This window comes from Parambassis ranga, chromosome 14 (assembly GCF_900634625.1).
Source record: "Parambassis ranga chromosome 14, fParRan2.1, whole genome shotgun sequence".
In the NCBI taxonomy this organism is placed as follows: domain Eukaryota; kingdom Metazoa; phylum Chordata; class Actinopteri; family Ambassidae; genus Parambassis; species Parambassis ranga.
The window spans coordinates 14,265,850-14,284,300 of NC_041034.1; the positions used below are offsets into that span (position 1 = coordinate 14,265,850).

General features: G+C 39.2%; 1 protein-coding gene across 15 annotated transcripts in view; it reads right to left on the minus strand.

Moving 5' to 3' along the window:
- The window catches only part of msi2b (musashi RNA-binding protein 2b), a 211,990-nt gene that overhangs the window by 183,303 nt on the left and 10,236 nt on the right, over positions 1 to 18,451 (minus strand). The window lies entirely within an intron of this gene.

The following is an 18,451-nucleotide window of genomic DNA, read 5'->3' on the forward strand; positions in this document are numbered from 1 at the left end:
AATCAGTCGACAACTACCCCCGTGTGCCTTTTCACACTCCTTCCTGCTCTCCTCTGCATCACTCTACTCCTTATGTGCAGTTCTTTTACTGTATGACTTCCAGATGGGAGTCAGTCTTCTCATACAAAAGGCTCTATTATCAAAGGTTACTTAAGATGATAAAAAGAAAAGAAACAGCGCTGCATTTTGCCTGTTTGAGAAGCACAATCCTATCTATATGACTAAATCCAGTTATTTTAAACAGGACATTGATACGTCCAATCCCCAAACTCTAATCCTCCAGGCAGGAAAAGACACTCTAGGGAGAGAGAGCACGTAGATCCAATTGGTTCAATGTTGTTATCACTTCAGGCACAAGATGGAAAGACAGTTAGATGACCCCGCCTTTGACCACCACCTGCCATCCAGACGCCCTTCCTCTACCTCACCCCTAAAGCTGTGAGGAAAGAACTTTGCCTCTCTTCCTTTCCTTGTCCTTTTTCTCTACCTCATATCACTAGTTCCCTTCCATCTGTGAGCCTGAGGGAGAGGATACCTGCGACCAAAGGGTCAGTAACATGGCAACCGAGTCAAAAGGCCTTCATGCCTGTTACACAGCAGGACGCTGGCATTTACTTCCCTCATCCGCCCCGTTTCATCCTTGAGGCCCCAAACTCCACCCAAGAGCCTAAAAGAAATCCACTGTCCTTGCTTTCTCAGCTGCCGCCTTCTTCCCCGAGTTAAGAAAACAATATTCTGCAAACAAGAGAGGGAGAACTTCCCGTCCTTTTGTCTGTTATGCAGGCCAAAGGTGCTGTTTATTGCACTCCAAAGCATGATTCTGGCTTCTACACACATAACCTCATTTTGACGGTTTTCTTCAATGTTTAGACAATTTTTTTGTAAAGTAAAATGTCACCTTCTTCAAAAAAAACATGAATTTTGAAGACCTTGGTTACACAAACAGTCAAGGCTATATACAGTGTCTCAGAGCCAGTCTTCAACCAGCTGCTTGTTGCTTCACAGTATGTGGATAAGATTTCCTCCAAGGTTTTAAATAGGTCACTGTGGATACTCCTGACTACTCTGTTCAATATTGTGATTATGATTTTGTCTTCCTTCCAGGAAACAAAATTGGTGCATCACGGTTTTGCACCTGTATGTACTGTGCACAACAGCAGCTCTGTTTTTAACTCTTACCTAACAATATTCTGTATTTATGACACTGAAGTATTTAGTATTTAAATACTCACTAAGAACTATTGAAACAGGTGCGAGAGCCACAAAAAGGGTGGAAGTAACACAAATTTACATGTATTTCAGGTGCCTATAGGTTTATTTATCTATAAAAACCCATAAATAAAGCTAGTTTATACATTTTCTCAAATTTACTTAAACTCAACCAGACATCTAAATAAAAAGATGTACTGACCACTTTCATGTGGATGATGTCAAGCTGACCAGAGTTCAATTTATCAACCAAGATTGTCGATTATGCAAGTGTGCCACTAAAGACATTTTTTGAATCATGAATCAAATGGTGTTAGTGTGTGAATTATAATGATTTTGTAAAGCTCATTAGGTCATTATAATGCTATATGAAGCTGCATTTAATACAAAGCCTACTGCTACATAATGGTGCAAACCCTTGCAATTACTCGGCTAAATCAGCCTCCCTTCCCACATAACAAATCCCAATTTAACCCAGAGATTTAAAACCGAATTACCACAAAATGAAAGATAATCATGATGATTCACTTTAAAGAACTGAAACAACAGAAAAAAAAAATCAGTCCCAAACTGTTTTATATCGCATCCTTTGCATTGTGTCAGTCTGAGTGGACTTTAAAACCTGACATATCAATGAACTGCATGATTATTAAGTACGGAAATACAAGACTGTGCTACATGATTATCTATGTTTAATTAGTGCAACACAGGATGGCAAGAATGCAAATCAAAGACAACAACATCTCGATGCCATTAAAAGAGAAACCTGGGTTTGCTGCACTACAATCATGCACCCATTCGGAATTTGCATATTCAATGTAATCAATGACGATGCATCAGAGCCTAAGTGTTAACACACCTGTTGCTTTAACATGGTGTTGTTATATACAGTAATGCAATGTATATTTCTATTCACATAGTTAATTGATCCACTGCTCGCTGAGGAGTCTTCTACTGCACAATGCAAATCAGTATCGTTAGAAAAGGAGAAGTGTTGTGCTCATATTCTTGTTTAAGGAGGTGCCAGCCTCACCATCTTGTAGAGTTCTCAGTGACAGAGAGAGAAGAACTTGCCCAGAGTGAAGGAGCTGGTGGAAAGCTCATCGATCAAAGACTGGGAAATGTCAGCCGGCAAGTACAAGGCAGAGGTTTTATGCAACCCTCACGTCTGCTGAAGCTATACCTCACAGGCAGGTACTATGGGTTACAATGTGTTCAGATCAGAAAAAAACAACCAGTCCTTAATAATGAATCTGTTAGCTACATGTGCTACTTATTTAATACAAAATCTACTTTATTACATTTTAATTTTAGCTCAGAACCTTCAAGAGTTTCCCAATAAAATCACACTTTGTTGATTAGTTTTAACATGTTTTCATTTCACAATTGAAAATTATTTGCCGTGAGTATTATCTAACAGTTTGTAAACATGCAACAAGGTATTAGGCTAAGAATGGAATTAGGAGAAAAAGTGAACAATGGCCAACACATTATACACTTTCATTCAAACTAATCCAAATTGCTTTCTGCAAATAATCTATCAGTAAATTCAAAAACATTTCTTTATAATGTTTACCAATAGTGCATAGCATGTGTATATTAGCATCTTTGGTGGTCAAACTGAACCAAGCAGTGACTGAAAGCGATACATAGAGTAGCATAAAACTAATAGTACAACAAAAAGTACAAATAAAATAAAATAAATAATGGTGTCACAGAAATCAACCTCCTGTGGTGAAAGTTTGATGTGCCTCCTACAGTACCCCCTTCACCCTTGGCCTTTGTACTTATTGGTAGACAAAAAAATAATGCCAAACAAAAACAACAAAAACAAAAAAAGGGCCATCCTGAGAAGATCTTGCTATGCGACTATAAATAACTGCACTGTATTCTGTCATGAGATGTGCTAAAATTGTGATTGATCCCTTCAAACCACAGCAAACAAACTTTGATAATATGCTTGTTGTAGGCAGAGTACTATCATTGGTTCACTCTCTGAACATGATGTAACAACAGGATCAGAAAGCTATGCAGACTGTGACTGTGAAAATTGTGCTAAAATGGGTTTTCTACATCTTGAAGATTTGAAGGTGAAGTTTAGAAATATGATTCAGCCATAGATGCTGCAAACTGCTGATAATAAGCTAAATTACAATACAACCAGCCAAGATGCATTTAAGCAGCTGGCACGTGTGCTATTCTGTAACATTTCTACCTGGCCACACTTCCTCAGAAACCCGCACTGTTTACCTACAGGCACAAGCAATGCTTCCAAATGGCAAACTAATTACTCTCTTCCCTTCTAAAAAAATGTATAGTACAGTATAGAAGGACCACTGCAGGATGCCACTTTTACTGCACAGGGGGAGGGATATTCCACCCTTCATATCCAATATAAACAAGAGCCAAAAGACAGGCTACAGAGGAGAGGATAAAAGGAGAAGTATTCCTGGCAACAGGCAGATAAGAAAGTTATAAAAGCGCTGAGAAAATGAAGAGGAAGAAGAGAATGAGAGAGAAAGAGGAGCACGTCTTCTGTCCAAGCCATTACCTTGCTTCTTGAGACAGTATAGTGAGGAATGTGGGTATTGTTCACTGAATCGATCCATCTGTATATACTGTACAGAACTGCATTCTAATTACAAACTATTTTGCTGGAGCTCTACATAATAAATACACCTACAGGAAGGCATATTCTGCCTCTGATAAACACTCACGGTCCGCTATTATGACTGACTGATGTCCATGTGTGTTGACTATTCTCAGCACACATGAACAATATTAAAAAAATAATTAATCAGAGAGTTTTAAAGAAATATGGGAGATTAACACACAATAGCAGAGCAGTGTTTCCCATTTTACTCAGATTTAGTTTGTGATAAGTAGTTCAGCTCCACTGTTTAATACTTTGATCCCTGCTAAATATGCAATGCTAGATCTCACTTAAGATCTCAATTTCACAAGCACCAATAACAAGGAAATCATCTATACTATGTTTTCAATAATGTTCTAAACCACTTGTATTCACAAATCATACATCTGTATTTGGTACTATGAACATAATCAGATATGTGTCAAGTGCCAAATCCTATACAGTTCAAACCTCCTTGTATTGTCTGCTACATACATTTTGACAAATGTGGAGCTGCACAAATGCAAACAGAACACAGGTAGCAAATATTGTGTTGATGCTTCAGCCTTGCCCAAACTACAATGAAGATCCCAGCTCCAAGAGGGAAAATGCACTAGCAGACTAAGCTCAAAGTGTCCATGAGAAAAGAAGAAAGCTCTGCTGCTTAGTCTGCAGGGAAACTAAAAGTTTGCTGCTTCCTGGCAAAAGAATGAATAAATAGAGATGTTTGTGCACCAGATGCTAGGAAGCTACACACACACACACACACACACACAACTAACACACAAACTACAAGCACAGGTTTGCTCATAAAAGAGCTGTGGTAACGACCCGGAAAAAAAAAAAAGACACCCTAACAAATCAAGCGCAACAGGACAGCATCTACTTTTTTTTTGCACACCACCTTTTGAGGAGTTGCCTTTTGTTGCTGCCTGGATCTACAGTAAGCTGTCTATCACTTTTCAACCTGGACGTGCACATGGAGAGAAAGTCAAGCAAACAAAGCCCTCTATTGCCCATGTTTTTAATGAATTACTTATACAAATCTTAAAATATGTTTGTGAACACATCATAATGCCACAGGATTATGATATAATTCATTGTCTTACTAAACAAAGCACTGTAGAAATGTGAGGTAATTAATAAACACGTTGCCTGTGCAGACTGAAAATACAAATAAAGACTTTTAAACAGTCCTTGTATGACTGAACACACACACAAAAAAACGGACAAATTCAAAACCACATAGTGCTTGTTCTTGCGTGGCAACTTGGATCCAGTGGTGTTACGGAATTACTGCCCAAAGCACCAGGACCCTCCGATTGTCACAGGGTATTTCGCACATCCTCCATCCTCTTCTCTTTATCCTCATTATCTTTTAATAACTCATCTCTCTCTTCTTGTACACTTCAGTTAATGATCCTGCGCCGTCTGCAAAGCTTGAAATGTTCTTTTAAGTTGTGGATAAATAAATGAATGTGGATTATAGTGCTTCAGATTACAGCCTCTCTTATGTGCCCATGCCTATGCTTTTTTTGGCTTTTATTTGCTAATGCCTTAGCCTGTGGCTAATAAGTCTCTTCATAAAAATGAGATGAGCTGAGCTTGTAAGGTGCAGCTGAAACCACTCCAAGTTGAGCATAATTTCTGTCTTGCGGGTGCCGTATTGTGATCAAACAATGTTACGAAGGTCTGACAAAGAATCTGAGGAAATAACGGAATGCGAATTGAAGGCCGTGCTCAATGGCAGCACATTCGCAGCTGTAATTTCAATGGCAAAGATATTCTATTAGTATCTCAACAAGCCTTAATTTTACGAAGCACAACCCCACTGAGCTGAATGATGTCATTTCAACATGCAGTTAAAATGTGGCCTTCTAAAACAAAAATGAGACATATAATTGGAAGAGAGAAAAACTTGTGGCGGCAACAGGGAGACATAAGTGAAGAGGTGAATTTCTGTGACGAGATAAATAAAAGATGATAAACACGGATTAGAGAGCCCATTTTGTCTGTGGTCTTCTCTCTTTCTAGTCCTGGTGACTTTGAGAAATATGTCTCTAAATTTAGCATCAGATTTATCAAGCTGAGGCAATCCAGGGAAAAGAGGGACTTGGGAATAGAGAGAGCAAAAGAAAGAGACAAGGTTGAAAGGTATCTAAAAGACAGGTGCAGCAGACAAAAAGATTGAGGGTAGTGGGGAGGGGGCATTGTCTGTGAGATCCTGTCCATCACTTGCCACTTTCAGAATGAAAATACATCTTCACTAATATCCGCACCCCCATCCCCACACACACACACACACACACACACACTGCAGCAAGACACATGAGAAAGAGATGTGAATTTCAATTAAGCAGGTAAGGAAATTAAACTAGTGTTACAGTTATAAAGTCAACTAAGCAGATAAAGACTCTAATACTGAAAAGAGGGAGAAGAGATGAGACGGACAATCACACGAGCAGACAAACACAAATATGGCTCACACGACAGAAAGCCAGACTGAACAGAATGAAGGTCAAAAGAGGTCAAATGTAAAACTGCTGTTTTTCATTTCATGAATTTCCACTAAAATTGGAGGCTCATAAGTGTCACCAGATATAAATTACCAATAATGTTGATGAATTCTTCCCTACTATTTATTTTTAATGCATTCATAGATGCCATGCCTTTTTTTTTTAAATCACCTGTGTGTCTACTTTATGCAAATGCCCCAACAACGTGACTTCCCACTTTTTGGACTATAGCCTAATTCTAACAAACTTTAAAGCAAGCCATAAAAATGATTCAACTGCTGTATTTCTTTTATTTCTTGGTTGAATTATCATCACACATACTCTGTTTCAGTAGACTGTTAAGGTCAAAACAGAGAAAGTTTCTGGACATGGTGCCATGCTCGTTTAATTTGAAAATCTGAGCCAACACTTTACTATCGGCTACCTTTCAAGCACTAACTACAGGGCAACTTTTAGTAGGAGAGAATTGCGTCAAACACAAAGTGTTTTTACTGCGCTGGTTAGTCCCCCTTGACTGCACTTCATTGCAGTCTTCCATTTGCAATGAATGGAACCTTGTCATTCACCACTCTAGCTTTACTAGTGGAAGTAAATTCAAGCTCTCCCCCTCTCCTCTCTTCCTGTGTCCTCAAATGATCTGCCTGAAATGGTCCTTGTTAAGCTGCAACATTTAGATAGGATGGACATTATTTAAAGAGCACACTTCAACATTAAAGAGTGGACTGCCAGGTTGAGACAGTGACTTGCTGCAACATTCTGCCACATTGCAGATATATCTCAATGCAAAAATAATAGTTGAAGCTTAACGTTTCAAAAGTTTATGAAACCATTTCCTGCTTGCTGCGCAGGCTGCAACTTGGCACGCATGCTCATACAAATTCAGTATTCAGTCAAGTCCTAAAGAATACTAAACACCTTGCCAATTGAGATGCATCTGGTGTTGGTGCTTATTCATTTACCAATATACACATCTGCTCAGTATTACATGGAAGATTAACTAGTTCCATGTGAAGGATTTATCTGAGTGAAGAGTCATCATACACCTGTATTCCCTAACGACGTATGTAAGGGCTTCCCCTCTTAGTCAATTAGTCAACTAAGTGCTTGTAGCCGACTTATTTCACTGAGGTATTTTTATTCACTTAGTTTCTGTTTTTCTGTGTTGCATGCCCTTTACTTGGAAAGTAGAACATAAGAGATATTCATTTTACAGATTATTTAATTGTGTGTGATCAATCAACCAATTAATCCAAACTATTATCAATTCATTTAAGTCCCACCACATTTTATGCAGTACATGTATGGATTAATATGTTGTAAATGATTGTGTTCATTTGACAAAAGTTAATGAGGAAAGAAGGTGAAAATAATTTGGAGCAATATAAATGCAAAGCGAACAGAAGGTCAAAGTTGGCCTAATTAAAAGTGCTATAAAATTGGCTAGTGCTATAAAATTGCTGCATGTAGCTATCAATTAGAAATCACAAAATGGTCTTAGGCGGTAGCAGCAAGGAAATGAATCTGTCAACACTTTTCATTATTGTATGATAACATGGGAGAAAATTAAGTCACAAAATAAGGCAGACTTGACCTGCATGTGCATTACCTCTGATTATTTCTCAACTAGCAGTAGAGGAAGCTTTTTTTTCTATTTGTGGGGGATGTTTGTTTTGTTTTTTTTTTGCATTTTCCAACAGTGTGTCACAGGGGATCTTCTTTTAATGAATCAAGGTGAAAGCACAGGCAGTGGTCCAAATATATGGCACTGCTGTACCACATGTAGAGCATGTAGGTGCAAGAACAGATATTTGGTAATTTTGCGACCAAAAGAAGCTGGCACAGCGGCGGCACACCTGCAGAGCAGTCGCAAAAGAGGTTGGATTAGAAGGAATAAATTACCAGTTGATGTGGTAGGAGCCGGTGTCAATCACAGCCAATTAAATTAGTTTCTCGCATTCCCTATAAAAGCAACAAGCTCCACACCATGTGGCATAGGCAGTGTCACTATAAATGGTCCAAACTGGCTGCCCAATAAAATCTTCAGGAAAACAGTGAATGTCTAAAAAGGTGCAGATGAGTTGAAAGAGGCAAATATTAGAAACTGAAAAAGAGCTGCCAGGATACATGATATCCAATTTAAAGTTAAATTAATTTCACTGGAAATACTGAAAACTTACAATTGGCACAATAAATCAAATCTGTGAACAGCCAAGCGTGACACCGACATTACCTCTGAATATATTCTGAGAATGGATAATGTGCAGTAATTACATCAGTTATGAGGTGGCTTCAATTAAATAGAGAACATTTAAGTAGTACAGTACCTAAAACAGTAGTTAACATTTCCTTTGTTCAACAATAATGGCAACTATTTATGATCAGTTGAGTAGGTGTTTGAGTCAAAGTTGTATGACACGGTCATTGACCCTACTCAGAATGAATGATTTATGTGTGAAGATGATAGATTAAGTTATTATTTAGTACTGTAGGATAATTTTCAGTATCACCTATAAAGTGCAAACAATATCTAGCTAAACGTTTTGTCCTATTGTTAGAAAAAGGTGTTTAACGACCTGTGCTTAGACTGTCATCATCAATGGCTGTTGTGCACTTGTTGATTTTGCCACTGCAGCACAAAGTAGCTCTATGCCGTTTAATTTTTAACATAAAAAGATGTTACAAGGTCCATTTTGTTATTTACAGCCAAAGCACTCAAATACAATATAGCCATATTTGTTACTTCTCTGTAAACAACTCTGTAAAGTGGTTCATTATGCATAAAATGCATTATTCTGACTCTTGTATCTGGCTGTAAAAAACAGTATTTGAACATTGTTCATCCATATACAATAAATAATAATAAACCCTATAATTGAAATTCAGAAGGGTTCAGATAACCACACACAAAATTATTTTTTTTTCTTCTCTTCTGCTTCAATTTCTGTTTATTGTACAATGTACATGCATGGTGTACAATGGCTGCAGCACATGCAGGTTCACTGTTTAATGACCAGTTCACACGCATGTACATATACTGACATATTTTTCCATTCTAACACCAAATTTTATTCACGTTGAATATCTCCCATGTTGCAACAATACACCGATGCCAGCTTGTGTTTGCATTTGAATGCTTTTCAGAGTTAAATTAAATGCAAAATCTAATCTCTAGGACAGGCACATAAACAGACAAATACAAATTATGGAGAGCCCACATGAAAAACACAACACAAATTTATCCAGATGATAAAATATGATGTGTCTGACACTGCCTCCAATGAAAAATTATTGGCATGAGCCAACATGTCAGCAGTATAATCGTGAATGATGTGCTGAAGAGAAAGGTCACAGCTGAGGACCGAAGCATTATGTAGAGGAACAGCTAAGCTCTTTAGCGCCCTGACTTAGATGCAGTAATTCAGTATTGAAGACTTGGTGTCTAACGCATGCATACGGTGTATTTTTTAGTAGCACATTGCAACAGATGTCATGTCATTATATAAAAATAAACATGCAACCCAAGCTCAGAAACAATAAAAAAAAGTCAGAGATTCTCTCTATTTAGGTTGACAAATGGTACATTATTATGGAGGCGAATGACAGACCAACAGTCCCCACCATAAATGTGCAGCAGCATGCCTGACAGCCTCTTCCCTGCATATCCTCCCTGCCACGCTTTGTTATATCTCAGCCCTCGGAATCTATCTACTTCTTCCAACTACCAACAATACCATGCAGATTTTCTGCCACTGGGGCCATTTGGGAGCTATTAGGCAGTGCCTTGGCAAAAAGTACAAGCAGAACGGTAGCCTTGCAGTGGTTCCCACATCAGGTGGAAATCACAGAAATACAGCAACAGTGGTTGTGTGATTTTTATCACAGGCAATTTGGCCTCCTGCATCAGAACTCTTTTAGAACTTTGCATCTGTTCCACCACATTATATTAATAATCTTATACCCTGTCAGCCTGTTTTATCTTTTATCCTTCATCTTTTGAAGAGCAACAATAATACACTTGTAATTTAGGCATATTTTAATTAAACGACAAAGAATTGACGTTCAGCTAATTACATAATATTTGTACATCAGAGTGACAACAGATACACCACAGTCACCTTCTTCTAGTAAAGATATTTTAGGGTGCAATACAAAGCAAGCACATCACACATCTGATGAGACTGACAGGCAAAATAATAGTGCAAGTTCTGCAATATGTAATTACAGCAGAGAATACAGTATATTTCCGTTCATTGCTTGTTATTTCATAACAATCCAGCCATGTTTGGTTATTATTAGAGCATTACTCTATTGACTGTTTGAGAACAGTGACACAATTAGACTGGTGTGGGGATTGGCAAACCATGATCCAAAGTCTAAAGTGGGGCTAAAAGTGACACTACCACAATAAGGCAACCATATAATCCAAGCACTGGCCATGTTTTTTAAATAATTAAAAAGGCTGTCTGTCTGTGCATGGATTGATGCACAGATCATCACGGTTAATCATCCCACCTATAACAGAACAACTAATAACCTGACAGATTTGTCCAGCTGTAAAAATACCACTCTTAATCTCAGAGGCTCGTCCTTCCAGGAAAATAAAAAAGGAATCAGGACAGCACATGAAAACTACAGAGTATGAACTGTCACACAACGTCAGAGTGAGAAAGGACAATCCGGCAGGCGACATTCCAATATCTTACTCCACAATGACAACTGGATCCAATCATAGCACAACACTTCAGTGAGTTGGTCAGGCAATCTTCCAATCGGACAGACACATCCAACACAAAATGATCACACTTAAGCTTTACTTTTACAGTTTCAGCTAAACATAAACTGGAGATGTGCTCTGCACGCCTCGGACCTCAATGTTGGGAGCTGAAGGGTTGAAAGAAACATGACAAGAAAAATAACCTGATTTACAAAATATTTTATATGTATTTCTATTAGAATATGTTGGGCGTGGATCTTTTATTTTGTGCACTATGGATAATCTTATTCTATACCAAGCCCAGGGCTGGGGAGAGTGTGTAATAGCCACATTGGTTCACAGTGTCAAACATAACAGCTTCACATTAAAAGCTTGGAAATATGTGGTATTTTGAGCTATTGTTGGGGTGGTACTGGTTAATCTGGCAACTGCAAAAAATGTGCTTTCAGTGATTAACGTTGTGAAAGGGTGTACTTTATCCCAAATTATTGATCTGTTCTAAACCTAACCAAGTAGTTTTGTTGTTGACGCAAACTATACTAACTCTCACCTGTTTATTTGAGCACATGTATAATACAGACAAGCATCCTTATAGTAACCCTTGTGTTGCATGTATAGCTGTAGGTCTGTTGGTAATAACCTAATACAGATGACACACCTGAGCCTCTCTTGCTGGGGCTGGCATGTCTTGCCCTTTATTGTACATATCCCCACTCAGCATGTTCAGAAGCAGAACACATAGGTAAAAGGTACAGAGCAGTGGCGACTATTCAAAGCTGGACAGAAAGGTGATGTGTCTGACAACACAATGGAACTCATCATCATGATTAAGCTGGCCATCCATTTTTAATTATTTCCACTATTTCATTCAAACACAACCTCAAAAAGGTCAGTGTTAAAAAAAAAAAAAATTTGAAATGCATTCCTTCTGGACCTCTCTAGCTGCCAAAGCCGCTCTCTGAAGTGATGACTTTCAAAGTGAAGTGTTTCTTCGCTTCATTCTCAACCTTTGTTTTTAACATTGGGTGGGTGGAGACTTAAGGGGATTACAAAAAAAAATGAAAAAAAAATTAACAAGGCCAGCAAATTCACCTGTCACATTATTGTTAATATTGAAGAGTGCTACAGCTGAAGAGGGCTCAAGGTCACTGTCAACGCTGGTTTGTGATGACAGACCCACTTAGATTGTTAGTGACATTGTTGGGATGAGAGGCCACTAGAAAACCAATACCAATACCAAGGTGCAGCCAATCCGCTTTTTATCCAAACATGATGTAACTAGCGCAATGTACAAATTTGTTGCAATTCAGATAAAGGAATTCTTTGTACCTTTGTACCTTTTTTCACTGAGTGAACAAAACATCCCATACTTGCTTTTGTTGTTTTTGCATGAATCACAATTTATTTTAGATTTTCATAAGGTTTATGAGTGAGCCAAACAAGAGTGTGCAGTGCACCTGTGATGCATTTGCTCTGGTCTACCTACAGTGGTAGACATTAAAACTTGTGTGCTTGTGTTGTTTGTATTTCTGTGTGTTCTTGTGTGGGCTTTGATAAGAAGTCTTGAGAGGTATAGTAGAGGACCATGCCCTCCTCTCCTCTGCTCTCCTCTCTATCCTGGCTAGCAGGCTGTCCTCATTACTGTCAGTCAGCATCAGGTTTAGCAGTGCCAGGCTCCTGCACAGCCCTCTGTCCTCTCTGCCCTGCCAGAACTAGCCTGCCTGACTGCTGCCATTGGTAAGCATTGTAAGAGCCCCTCAATCCTCTAGAAAACCTAATTACTCTCCACCCGCAACCAAGGAGACCAGAGCAGAAAAGAGGGAGGCAGGGGAAAGAAGAATCACACATACACACACGTACCCTCCGTTTGCGCTCTGGCAATTACTCAAACAAAAGAAATGTGTGTTCATATTATATCTGCAGCACAAAAAAAAATAATTACACTAGCATTCACATTTACAAATCATTTATCTTTCCATTGAAGCATAAATATTGGCGACAGCCATGAAAAAAAGAACACAAGATACATTAAGAAACTGTGAAACACACAAAAAAACCTGCATGAATCAAACTGAGCATCGCTTTGACTGCCCGTTAACTGGGTCACTCAGTTGGTGATTGTGTCTGACCACCAAACAAACAGTCATTCATATGTCTCTGCTCTGGCCCCATTTTCATCTGGAGCAGTTCCACTGAGGCCACTGAAAGCAAAGGAGCTGACGGGTCAGGGATTTAAACCCATCTCCAGCTTCAGCAAGGCAGCCATTACCACAGGAGGAAAACAACTCCTTGTGTCATCCTCCATCTAAGAGAGGGTTTATTTATGTTGGCTGCACATCTGGTTTTTTTTCTTTTCCAGAGGACAGAAAAGAGTGACAGTGAAGAATTCCCATCAACTTGCTTGTCACTTTCCCGTCGTCTTGGTCAAAGTTTTCTTTGCTCACTATCAGACTGTCTGAACGTCAGGGCAGTTAGTGTCAAATGTAAAGCCCCATTTCAAAAGTGCATTTATTTTGAGAAATACAAAAAAAAAATCTTTTTAGCTGGACATCTTGGTTGCTCACCGGGATAAGACCTGTGCCCCAAGCCTTCAAATGCAATGTCAGGTTTGGATAATAGCCAGCACAACAAAACAGACTGTGTCTTTCTTCCACACCGTGCGCTATCAGCACAGAAAAATGCCTTTGAAATGGAGAATTTCTAATAAGAAATAATCTTCTTTCACGTTGGAAATATTTGGGAGGGCTCGTTGTCATAAACTGTGACATTCAACACAGATAATGATACAGCATTCTGCTGTGTGCATTAAGGACTTTTGTCCTTGAATATTCTTTTGGACTCGTGCAGCTGTGCAGATCTGAGTTGGAACGGGGGAGCTGGTGCTTTTAATAAACTCACAGGGACATTCAAAGGGGCTGGCAGCTACGGAGGTTTCATTTTCCCAGCAGTGAGCTGTGTCATTTACAATAAGGATCATTTTGAGAAGGGGAATATCATAATGCTAAATCTAGATCAAATAACTGAGCAAGGTGTAAGACTGGATTTACAAGGCCCTGTAATCCTAAAAGACTGAGAAGGAAGCACAGGAAAGAGCACAAAGAGAGAAAGACGGGGGAGGAATGACAGATTCAAAGATAAAGTCAAAAAACTATGACAGGAGCCAACATGGACGGTTTTGTTTTAAATTTTACATAAAACTCCATTCTTGTTTGTCTGTCACAAAATAAAAAGGCACAAGGGATGTGAATGTGCATGCAGCTTTTTTACTTGACTTCATTGACTTGAAATCTCTACAACTTCAATACACCTGGGAGTTTTTTTTCAGGCAGCCAAGAACATAAAGAACAGAGAGAGAGAGAGAAAGAGATGTGTGGAACACAGAGGAGGTGGAGGTACTGGTCAATTTGCCATTCACAGAAAGAGAGAAAGAGGCAAAGGGGAAAATGGGACTGTGACATGCAAAGACAGAAAGGGAGGCAAAAAAGAACGGGAGAGCTCCAGCTGCCAGAGACAGGCAGGCCAACACTAACAGTAGGCCATGCAGAGGGAAGACACAGTCACAGCTGTCACATGCTGCAAGTAAAATTTGGGACAGTGCTTTGATGGTATTTCTGACTGATAGCCCAGAATTACCTCAACCAATGCACTTGCACAGTTATCCTCCCTCCTCACTGACATTAAAGCAAGCAGTTTAATATGAGAACTTTCAGGAAAGAAAACTGTTACTGCAAACAAAACACAATTTCTGGTTGTGTTGTCACGGCTGCTTCTACACAGCAGTACAGATCTATATGTGAACAGACAGAGTTTGCTCTTTGCATCCAAAGGTCTGCCGGAAACACAGCGACGACCTGCTCTGTTTGGTTCACAATGCAATGCCCCTTTTATGAGGTGCAAGGAAAGGGTTACGCCCATTGCTCCGTAAATGGATGCTGCTAGTTCCTTTCATTTCCATAACAAGCCATCAGAACTCATCTCCCACTGAAGTGGCCACAGTCCCACTGGCAATTAAAATCATGCTGGGACATGCCATGGTTGTGTGTGACTTCACTGTGGGAAACAAAGGCAGCGGCAGCAGCGGTAATGACGCCAACAGTTGAGTGGCAAATCTCGAGCAATGTCGGCAGAAACCGTCCCTTTGATTTCTCCAGGAAACTGAGAGCGGGCCTCGTTTACATGTTTCAGTTTGAGCCTTACTCGGAAATATCAAACTAGCAGACAGCAAGAAAAAGCATCATCTCGTCTCTGTCTTCTTTACAGCTTTCTATACACAGTCATAATACTAAAAAGGTGGGTGGGTGGTTTTTTAAAAGAATTTTCAGTATCTCAACAGGCAGAAGGATTCTGAAAACAAACTTGTATAATAATCAAGACTCAGAAAATATGCTTCCATTCGTTTCCTGAAAGCATTTCACAATGGATCCACCTTAATTCACCTGAGGAAGAGAACCTCAGCTCCGATATTTTTTCATTAAATATAATATTAAGCTTAATCTTCAAGGGAAATGAGAAAGAGTCCTATATCACACAGCAAAGCCCGCATACTTAATGACAGAGACCTTTGTTTGAAAACATCACCGAGCATCTACACTGTTAATTAGCAGCAGGATACGTTTGATTTAGCTAAAAAGGTGACTGATTGATCGATCGCATCATGCTCACTTTACAGTTATTAATTAACACACAGAAAAAGCCTGCATTTTCTACTCCAACCACATCCAAATAAAACATGGTTGCTGAATTAATTTTGCTCATCATATATCTGTATTTTAATGAGTGGATTGTTGTGAAATGCATTGTTGAGATGCTGGAACCTTTACAGAGAAATCCTGCCATTTCCAAAGCTACTTTTAGCTGCCTATCTAACAAAGCCATGGCTATCCCCTGCCAAGCTAGGAAGAGACAAGGCATAAATGAATGTGCATAAAGCACTTTGCATCACATCATCATTGTTTAATCCTTTTCATTCTCATGTGTCAATCATCCTCACATGCAACCTAATCCCTTGAATATTTGTGGACCAGTCTATATTGATACCTTTGACATGACTTGTAAGCACAGCTTCTATTTTTAATACAAAATGTTCTTTTTTAGGTCTTAAGATAAGCTGTAGTTGGGTGACATTATTCATTTGTAATGTGTGTGCCGGTTTGCATTTCTTTAGGCTGTTTCCTTTGATTGACGGGACCTGTGGTTATCTCCCCTTTGTGCCCTTTACCAATATTCTGGTGTGAGATGGTCTTTAAAAAAAACACACACACAATCAAATCATAAATATACATGATTCTCGGATGCAGGCTGGGTATCGGGGGTTAACGGTGCTCTGTGACTTATATGTTCTAATTCACAATAACTTGGTGTTATTACGACTGTAACCTACAATTCAAACATAGAATTTTTCTACACCTTCAAAGTGATTCTTTCACACAATACATTAGATTTAGAGGGGGTGTGTCCACTGTAAAATAACCCCCTTTTGTTTGTGTCCAAGCGTCTTTTTTACAGAGGCACTGTCCCATATTTTGGGGCAGTGTCAGGTAAGTCTGCTGATACGAGATGTTTTTCCTGTGATCCTGTCATCCAAGTGCAAACGCCTTCAGTTGTTTACAGTGAAATGTCCTCCGTGTTCACCTTCACCTCCTGTCTGTTTTCAGCATTATGCTACGTGATGTACATACTGTATAGTTCTACCATATTGCAGCATTCAGCAGTGAGAGGTCATTGGCAGGGTTACTTATGAGGCCATTGTTAGCCGTGAGAAAATTAACAGCGATTGGTCTCCTTGTGATTTCCTCTCCCGAAGCTCGTGCCACTGAGGCACCTGCCAAGCTGGGCTTCTTTAAACAAAACCTATTGAACAGCTGCATAAGCGGCCAGGCAGCCAGACAGTGAAGGAGAGAGGGGTACAAAAGAAACCACATGCAAAACAGAGAGGACTTTCTAAATGGGACCCACAGAATAGGGCTACTTTTAAAGGTCTTAAATCAATTGAACATAAAGTACAAACCCATGCAATGTTAATCTATCTGGCTTAATCCCATTGCTTTAAGATCCTTTATAATCCACATTCAATACAACCATTTTTCTTCTCTAACAAGCTTGCCCTATAGCTATTTTATAAATCATTGGTACAAGGCTTGTGCAGTGCCACACATTCTGTTATGGTGTCATTATACACAGTGTTAAGAATCACACAAGGTAGAGAGAAAAATATGTTTAAGACCTGTAGAACTCCTCAAAATATTGTATTTTCTTATGACTCATTGCAAAAAAAGGAGCATAATGCAGTTTAAAAAAGATAAGCAATAACCACGACGGCAGGAGGAGTTTCTTGTTCACTTAAAAAGTGGAAGCATCATCAAACATCTGAGCTGTTTTATTGCAGACTTTTATGAGCAAGGCTCAGAATAGAGGAAGTTAAAGTGATATACTTGCCATGTAAGAAAATGTGGAAGAACACGGGTAGTTTCTCAACCATATGCCAATATCCTTAAGTCACCATGTGCTCTGGCTTTGAAAGCCTGCACTGCCAATTCCTCATTTGAAACCTGAACAACTCTTTAACAATGCCTCTCTCTGATCCAGTGGAAAGGAGAAAATCTATTATCGATTTCCACCTGGTTTAGGTGGAAAAAGGCCTGATAGCGAGGCTGAATTTCGCTACAGTGTGCCGTGCTATAGCCCGGCACAGTAAATGCTGGGGGATGGTGTGAGAGGGCATGTCAACAAAGCCCTTGACTACGCCACAGCACCATCTGCACATGCTGAATATTTAATTGTCAATAGAACTGCTCAAGACCAGTAATCAAGAAGAGAAAAGATAATACGCATCAGGAAGAGCTTGTATGACAGTTCCTGCGTGATTGGAGTTTGGCTTATTTTTTAAATCACTCATTGTTTTACTGCTAATTGTGACAATTTCTACATGCACGCTACACAATAAAGATATTTCCAATTCATTTATGTCATTCAGTCCCATTCAACTCCAAACGCTACAGAAAAGCAACTTACAATTCAGCCAGTAAATGTAATTCATCACTGTCAGTAAGAAGTCAGCAATCATTTCGTGCAAATTCAGGCAGCCTAATAATATCAGCCTATTCACTTAAAAATAAACCTCGGCATTTTGCATTAATGTGCACCTTGAAAAACACTATAACAGCCAACACAAGACAGGATGGTCTTCATCCTTTCTCTCTTCTCAGATTCCCTCCTTTCACTCCAGAATAGAATTTTCAACCAACAGCTACCATCCTCCTTCTGACACATAAGACTCTGTCTCCTGTCTGTCACGACGCTGTCAACAGGATGGTTTCGCCACATAAACTCACATTAAACAGACAATAAAGCTTGATTTAATACTACCGCAGCATCCTCTGC